This window comes from Styela clava, chromosome 15 (genome assembly GCF_964204865.1).
Source record: "Styela clava chromosome 15, kaStyClav1.hap1.2, whole genome shotgun sequence".
In the NCBI taxonomy this organism is placed as follows: domain Eukaryota; kingdom Metazoa; phylum Chordata; class Ascidiacea; order Stolidobranchia; family Styelidae; genus Styela; species Styela clava.
The window spans coordinates 2,425,001-2,432,500 of NC_135264.1; the positions used below are offsets into that span (position 1 = coordinate 2,425,001).

The 7,500-nt window shown below is 56.1% G+C and overlaps 2 non-coding genes and 1 pseudogene across 2 annotated transcripts; all 3 read right to left on the bottom strand.

The window, feature by feature from the left end:
• LOC144413449 (large subunit ribosomal RNA) overlaps window positions 1-539 on the bottom strand; it is a 3,695-nt pseudogene extending 3,156 nt beyond the window's left edge.
• Window positions 540-827: 288 nt separating this feature from the next.
• On the bottom strand, window positions 828-981 carry LOC144413223 (5.8S ribosomal RNA). Its single transcript, XR_013469260.1, has one exon. It is a non-coding gene; the product is annotated as a 5.8S ribosomal RNA (ribosomal RNA).
• Window positions 982-1,279: 298 nt separating this feature from the next.
• On the bottom strand, window positions 1,280-3,089 carry LOC144413356 (small subunit ribosomal RNA). The gene has a single exon (XR_013469390.1). It is a non-coding gene; the product is annotated as a small subunit ribosomal RNA (ribosomal RNA).
• Between the last annotated feature and the right edge of the window lie 4,411 nt (window positions 3,090-7,500).

Here is a 7,500-nt window from a genome sequence, read left to right on the forward strand (position 1 = left end):
TGAGACGGTGCGCGAGCCGACTCGGCAGCGGCGCCTTAAGCGTCCGCGAACCGAGACGGCGCGCCCCCGCACCCAACTGAAAGCGAGCCGGCGACCTGACGGGCCCTCCCGTTTGCCTCTCAACGGTTTCACGTACTCTTGAACTCTCTCTTCAAAGTGCTTTTCAACTTTCTCTCACGGTACTTGTCCGCTATCGGTCTCGCGACCGTATTTAGTCTTAGGTGGAGTTTACCACCCGCTTTGGGCTGCATTCCCAAACAACCCGACTCCGAGAAGACCCGAAGCGGCCAAGGCAAGCGCCCCTATGGGCCTAACACCCGCCGTGGGACGAGGCCTCGATCAGAAGGACACCGGCGCTCGCCGTCAGCCGCACTGGGACTTCCGTACGTCACAACTCGGCGCGCTCGAAAAGCGCGCAGATTCGACGCTGGACTCTTCCCGGTTCACTCGCCGTTACTCAGGGAATCCCTGTTGGTTTCTTTTCCTCCGCTTAATAATATGCTTAAATTCAGCGGGTGCTCTCGCCTGAACTCAGGTCGTATGTGTCAAGCGGGCCGCTTCTTACACGGCCCGCTGGCATCGCAAGTCGTCGCCGCCGGCGCCGACCGAGCGCGTACCGTCGCCGCCTTGGCCCACGGTCGGTCTTGATCTCGTGACCGGACCGACCGACCTGGACCCGCCCCTCGAACGTAGTTGAACACGTCGAGGGGCCGGCGGTGTACGGGACACGCGGTCGCGCCGAGAAAGCTCGGCGACCGCTTCAACTTGGGGCGACGCCCGGCCGTCTTCGCAGAGGCCAGGCGACGGCCCTCGGGTGAGGACGAACGCGACCCTGAGGCAGACGCGGTCCCGGGATTGACCCGAGACCGCAATTCGCGTTCAGAAGGTCGACGTTCAATTTGTTCTGCAATTCACATTACTTCTCGCACTTGGCTGCGTCCTTCATCGACTCGCGAGCCGAGTGATCCACCGTTAAGAGTCGTCCTCGACGTTTCGCCCGGCGCCGAAGCGCGCGGACGTCACACTGTGGGATCGACCACAAAACCACCACCGACAACAACTGCACAAAAACACCAACAAACGGCGCCGAGCGACCGCCGGGCTGGGCCGGCGGCACATCGAGCGCGGTGCCCAGAAGCCACCATCGCACTCGGCTGCCTTGCTATGCCAACGTGTTACGCGTGTCGCACGGGGCGGAACCCCGATTGACGGCCGCCCTCTCGGCGGCACCCAAAGACAATTCAGTGCGCGGTCGGCCGGGGCCTACCACCACCTTCGGTAATGATCCTTCCGCAGGTTCACCTACGGAAACCTTGTTACGACTTTTACTTCCTCTAAATGATCAAGTTTGATCGTCTTCTCGACACGCCGACGCGGCCGTTGCCAGCCGCGACGGGGCCGATCCAAGGATCTCACTAAACCATTCAATCGGTAGTAGCGACGGGCGGTGTGTACAAAGGGCAGGGACGTAATCAACGCAAGTTGATGACTTGCGCTTACTGGGAATTCCTCGTTCAAGGGAAACAATTGCAAGTCCCTATCCCAATCACGAATGAGGTTCAACGGGTTACACGGACCTTTCGGCCTAGGTTAGACACTCGCTGCTTCACTCAGTGTAGCGCGCGTGCGGCCCCGGACATCTAAGGGCATCACAGACCTGTTATTGCTCAATCTCGTGTGGCTAAACGCCACTAGTCCCTCTAAGAAGTTAGACGCCGACCGAGAAGGTCGCGTAACTATTTAGCATGCCAGAGTCTCGTTCGTTATCGGAATTAACCAGACAAATCGCTCCACCAACTAAGAACGGCCATGCACCACCACCCACAGAATCAAGAAAGAGCTCTCAATCTGTCAATCCTACCTGTGTCCGGGCCGGGTGAGTTTCCCCGTGTTAAGTCAAATTAAGCCGCAGGCTCCACTCCTGGTGGTGCCCTTCCGTCAATTCCTTTAAGTTTCAGCTTTGCAACCATACTTCCCCCGGAACCCAAAGACTTTGGTTTCCCGGAAGCTGCCGGAAAGGTCGTCATGGTAACGCCTCCCGATCGCTAGTTGGCATCGTTTATAGTCAGAACTAGGACGGTATCTGATCGTCTTCGAATCTCTGACTTTCGCTCTTGATTAAAGAAAACATTCTTGGCGAATGCTTTCGCAGTAGTTCGTCTTCCGCCGATCCAAGAATTTCACCTCTAACGGCAGAGTACGGACGCCCCCGTCTGTCCCTCTTAATCATTACCTCGTGCTCCGAAAACCAACAAAATAGAACCGAGGTCCTATTCCATTATTCCATGCAACACTATGCAGGCGAACAGCCTGCTTTGAACACTCTAATTTTTTCAAAGTAAACTTATCGGCCACCGCCGACACTCAGTCAAGAGCACCGACGGAGAACCGAAGGTGAGGCGAACGCAACCAGTGACACGCCTTGCGACGGACCGGCGGCGCTCGCCCAAAATCCAACTACGAGCTTTTCAACCGCAACAACTTTAGCATACACTGTTGGAGCTGGAATTACCGCGGCTGCTGGCACCAGACTTGCCCTCCAATGGATACTCGTTAAGAGTTTTAGGATGTACTCATTCCAATTACAGGGCCTCGTTAGAGTCCTGTATTGTTATTTTTCGTCACTACCTCCCCGTGTCGGGAATGGGTAATTTGCGCGCCTGCTGCCTTCCTTGGATGTGGTAGCCGTTTCTCAGGCTCCCTCTCCGGAATCGAACCCTGATTCCCCGTTACCCGTTATCACAAAGGTAGGCACGTAGCGTACCTTCGACAGTTGATAGGGCAGACACTTGAATGATACGTCGTCGGTGCAGAGACCGTACGATCCGCGTGGTTATCCAGAGTCATCAAACGTCACAGGACGAACCCGGTCGGTTTTGATCTGATAAAAGCGCGCCTCCCGAAGTCGGCGCTTAATGCATGTATTAGCTCTAGAATTACCACAGTTATCCACTTCGCTTACGAGACCAAATAAACCAAGACTGATTTAATGAGCCATTCGCAGTTTCGCTTTACGAGAACTCGTACTTGCACCTGCATGGCTTAATCTTTGAGACAAGCATATCACTACTGGCAGGATCAACCAGATAGCTGCGACAGCTGCGCTCGGCCCTTGCTGGGCCGCCCGGCGCGTGCTCGTCGCATTCGTTTAAGACCGAGGCGATCGCCTGCGGCCGTACTCAGCTTCGACAGTCGCTGGCCGCGACGTCCACGCTCTCGCCGGCAGTGCCAGGCGGAGCGATTTGCGTTTTTTCTTTGCTCGCCCTCTCTCGGGCTCGATCCATTCAGTTTCGCACAAACAAGAGCTCTGCCGGCCGCCTGCAGCGGTGCCTAAAACCCGGGCATAACAATGCGACCGTTCTGCTAGGCCGACAAGCGCTCAAGCCAGACGCTCGATCGAACGCCCCCTACATATTAGTCGAGACAACGGCTCGCTCATTAGCATCGCGTTTGTACTTTAACTTTTTTTGGCTCGGCTTCTTTCGACGCCGATGCCGGCGACGCAGCACTCTCTCGCCCGCCAGCCACCGAGAAAAGGGTGCGCTCCGACCGGCCCCGCACCGCTCTTTCTTGGCTCATTCGAGTTTACTGTCTTTCGCTCTGACATGCCTTACCTAGGGTTAGGCTAGTATGCTTGCACGTTTGTACTTTAACTTTTTTTGCTCGGCTTCTTTCGACGCCGATGCCGGCGACGCAGCACTCTCTCGCCCGCCAGCCACCGAGAAAAGGGTGCGCTCCGACCGGCCCCGAACCGCTCTTTCTTGGCTCATTCGAAATTACTGTCTTTCGCTCTGACATGCCTTACCTAGGGTTAGGTTAGTATGCTTGCACGTTTGTACTTTAACTTTTTTCGGCTCGGCTTCTTTCGACGCCGATGCCGGCGACGCAGCACTCTCTCGCCCGCCAGCCACCGAGAAAAGGGTGCGCTCCGACCGGCCCCGCACCGCTCTTTCTTGGCTCATTCGAAATTACTGTCTTTCGCTCTGACATGCCTTACCTAGGGTTAGGTTAGTATGCTTGCACATTTGTACATTAACTTTTTCCGGCTCGGCTTCTTTCGACGCCGATGCCGGCGACGCAGCACTCTCTCGCCCGCCAGCCACCGAGAAAAGGGTGCGCTCCGACCGGCCCCGCACCGCTCTTTCTTGGCTCATTCGAAATTACTGTCTTTCGCTCTGACATGCCTTACCTAGGGTTAGGTTAGTATGCTTGCACGTTTGTACTTTAACTTTTTCCGGCTCGGCTTCTTTCGACGCCGATGCCGGCGACGCAGCACTCTCTCGCCCGCCAGCCACCGAGAAAAGGGTGCGCTCCGACCGGCCCCGCACCGCTCTTTCTTGGCTCATTCGAAATTACTGTCTTTCGCTCTGACATGCCTTACCTAGGGTTAGGTTAGTATGCTTGCACGTTTGTACTTTAACTTTTTTCGGCTCGGCTTCTTTCGACGCCGATGCCGGCGACGCAGCACTCTCTCGCCCGCCAGCCACCGAGAAAAGGGTGCGCTCCGACCGGCCCCGCACCGCTCTTTCTTGGCTCATTCGAAATTACTGTCTTTCGCTCTGACATGCCTTACCTAGGGTTAGGTTAGTATGCTTGCACGTTTGTACTTTAACTTTTTTCGGCTCGGCTTCTTTCGACGCCGATGCCGGCGACGCAGCACTCTCTCGCCCGCCAGCCACCGAGAAAAGGGTGCGCTCCGACCGGCCCCGCACCGCTCTTTCTTGGCTCATTCGAAATTACTGTCTTTCGCTCTGACATGCCTTACCTAGGGTTAGGTTAGTATGCTTGCACATTTGTACATTAACTTTTTCCGGCTCGGCTTCTTTCGACGCCGATGCCGGCGACGCAGCACTCTCTCGCCCGCCAGCCACCGAGAAAAGGGTGCGCTCCGACCGGCCCCGCACCGCTCTTTCTTGGCTCATTCGAAATTACTGTCTTTCGCTCTGACATGCCTTACCTAGGGTTAGGTTAGTATGCTTGCACGTTTGTACTTTAACTTTTTCCGGCTCGGCTTCTTTCGACGCCGATGCCGGCGACGCAGCACTCTCTCGCCCGCCAGCCACCGAGAAAAGGGTGCGCTCCGACCGGCCCCGCACCGCTCTTTCTTGGCTCATTCGAAATTACTGTCTTTCGCTCTGACATGCCTTACCTAGGGTTAGGTTAGTATGCTTGCACGTTTGTACTTTAACTTTTTTCGGCTCGGCTTCTTTCGACGCCGATGCCGGCGACGCAGCACTCTCTCGCCCGCCAGCCACCGAGAAAAGGGTGCGCTCCGACCGGCCCCGCACCGCTCTTTCTTGGCTCATTCGAAATTACTGTCTTTCGCTCTGACATGCCTTACCTAGGGTTAGGCTAGTATGCTTGCACGTTTGTACTTTAACTTTTTTCGGCTCGGCTTCTTTCGACGCCGATGCCGGCGACGCAGCACTCTCTCGCCCGCCAGCCACCGAGAAAAGGGTGCGCTCCGACCGGCCCCGCACCGCTCTTTCTTGGCTCATTCGAGTTTACTGTCTTTCGCTCTGACATGCCTTACCTAGGGTTAGGCTAGTATGCTTGCACGTTTGTACTTTAACTTTTTTCGGCTCGGCTTCTTTCGACGCCGATGCCGGCGACGCAGCACTCTCTCGCCCGCCAGCCACCGAGAAAAGGGTGCGCTCCGACCGGCCCCGCACCGCTCTTTCTTGGCTCATTCGAAATTACTGTCTTTCGCTCTGACATGCCTTACCTAGGGTTAGGTTAGTATGCTTGCACGTTTGTACTTTAACTTTTTTCGGCTCGGCTTCTTTCGACGCCGATGCCGGCGACGCAGCACTCTCTCGCCCGCCAGCCACCGAGAAAAGGGTGCGCTCCGACCGGCCCCGCACCGCTCTTTCTTGGCTCATTCGAAATTACTGTCTTTCGCTCTGACATGCCTTACCTAGGGTTAGGTTAGTATGCTTGCACGTTTGTACTTTAACTTTTTCCGGCTCGGCTTCTTTCGACGCCGATGCCGGCGACGCAGCACTCTCTCGCCCGCCAGCCACCGAGAAAAGGGTGCTCTCCGACCGGCCCCGCACCGCTCTTTCTTGGCTCATTCGAAATTACTGTCTTTCGCTCTGACATGCCTTACCTAGGGTTAGGTTAGTATGCTTGCACGTTTGTACTTTAACTTTTTCCGGCTCGGCTTCTTTCGACGCCGATGCCGGCGACGCAGCACTCTCTCGCCCGCCAGCCACCGAGAAAAGGGTGCGCTCCGACCGGCCCCGCACCGCTCTTTCTTGGCTCATTCGAAATTACTGTCTTTCGCTCTGACATGCCTTACCTAGGGTTAGGTTAGTATGCTTGCACGTTTGTACTTTAACTTTTTTCGGCTCGGCTTCTTTCGACGCCGATGCCGGCGACGCAGCACTCTCTCGCCCGCCAGCCACCGAGAAAAGGGTGCGCTCCGACCGGCCCCGCACCGCTCTTTCTTGGCTCATTCGAAATTACTGTCTTTCGCTCTGACATGCCTTACCTAGGGTTAGGCTAGTATGCTTGCACGTTTGTACTTTAACTTTTTTCGGCTCGGCTTCTTTCGACGCCGATGCCGGCGACGCAGCACTCTCTCGCCCGCCAGCCACCGAGAAAAGGGTGCGCTCCGACCGGCCCCGCACCGCTCTTTCTTGGCTCATTCGAAATTACTGTCTTTCGCTCTGACATGCCTTACCTAGGGTTAGGTTAGTATGCTTGCACGTTTGTACTTTAACTTTTTTCGGCTCGGCTTCTTTCGACGCCGATGCCGGCGACGCAGCACTCTCTCGCCCGCCAGCCACCGAGAAAAGGGTGCGCTCCGACCGGCCCCGCACCGCTCTTTCTTGGCTCATTCGAGTTTACTGTCTTTCGCTCTGACATGCCTTACCTAGGGTTAGGCTAGTATGCTTGCACGTTTGTACTTTAACTTTTTTCGGCTCGGCTTCTTTCGACGCCGATGCCGGCGACGCAGCACTCTCTCGCCCGCCAGCCACCGAGAAAAGGGTGCGCTCCGACCGGCCCCGCACCGCTCTTTCTTGGCTCATTCGAGTTTACTGTCTTTCGCTCTGACATGCCTTACCTAGGGTTAGGCTAGTATGCTTGCACGTTTGTACTTTAACTTTTTTCGGCTCGGCTTCTTTCGACGCCGATGCCGGCGACGCAGCACTCTCTCGCCCGCCAGCCACCGAGAAAAGGGTGCGCTCCGACCGGCCCCGCACCGCTCTTTCTTGGCTCATTCGAAATTACTGTCTTTCGCTCTGACATGCCTTACCTAGGGTTAGGCTAGTATGCTTGCACGTTTGTACTTTAACTTTTTTCGGCTCGGCTTCTTTCGACGCCGATGCCGGCGACGCAGCACTCTCTCGCCCGCCAGCCACCGAGAAAAGGGTGCGCTCCGACCGGCCCCGCACCGCTCTTTCTTGGCTCATTCGAAATTACTGTCTTTCGCTCTGACATGCCTTACCTAGGGTTAGGCTAGTATGCTTGCACGTTTGTACTTTAACTTTTTTC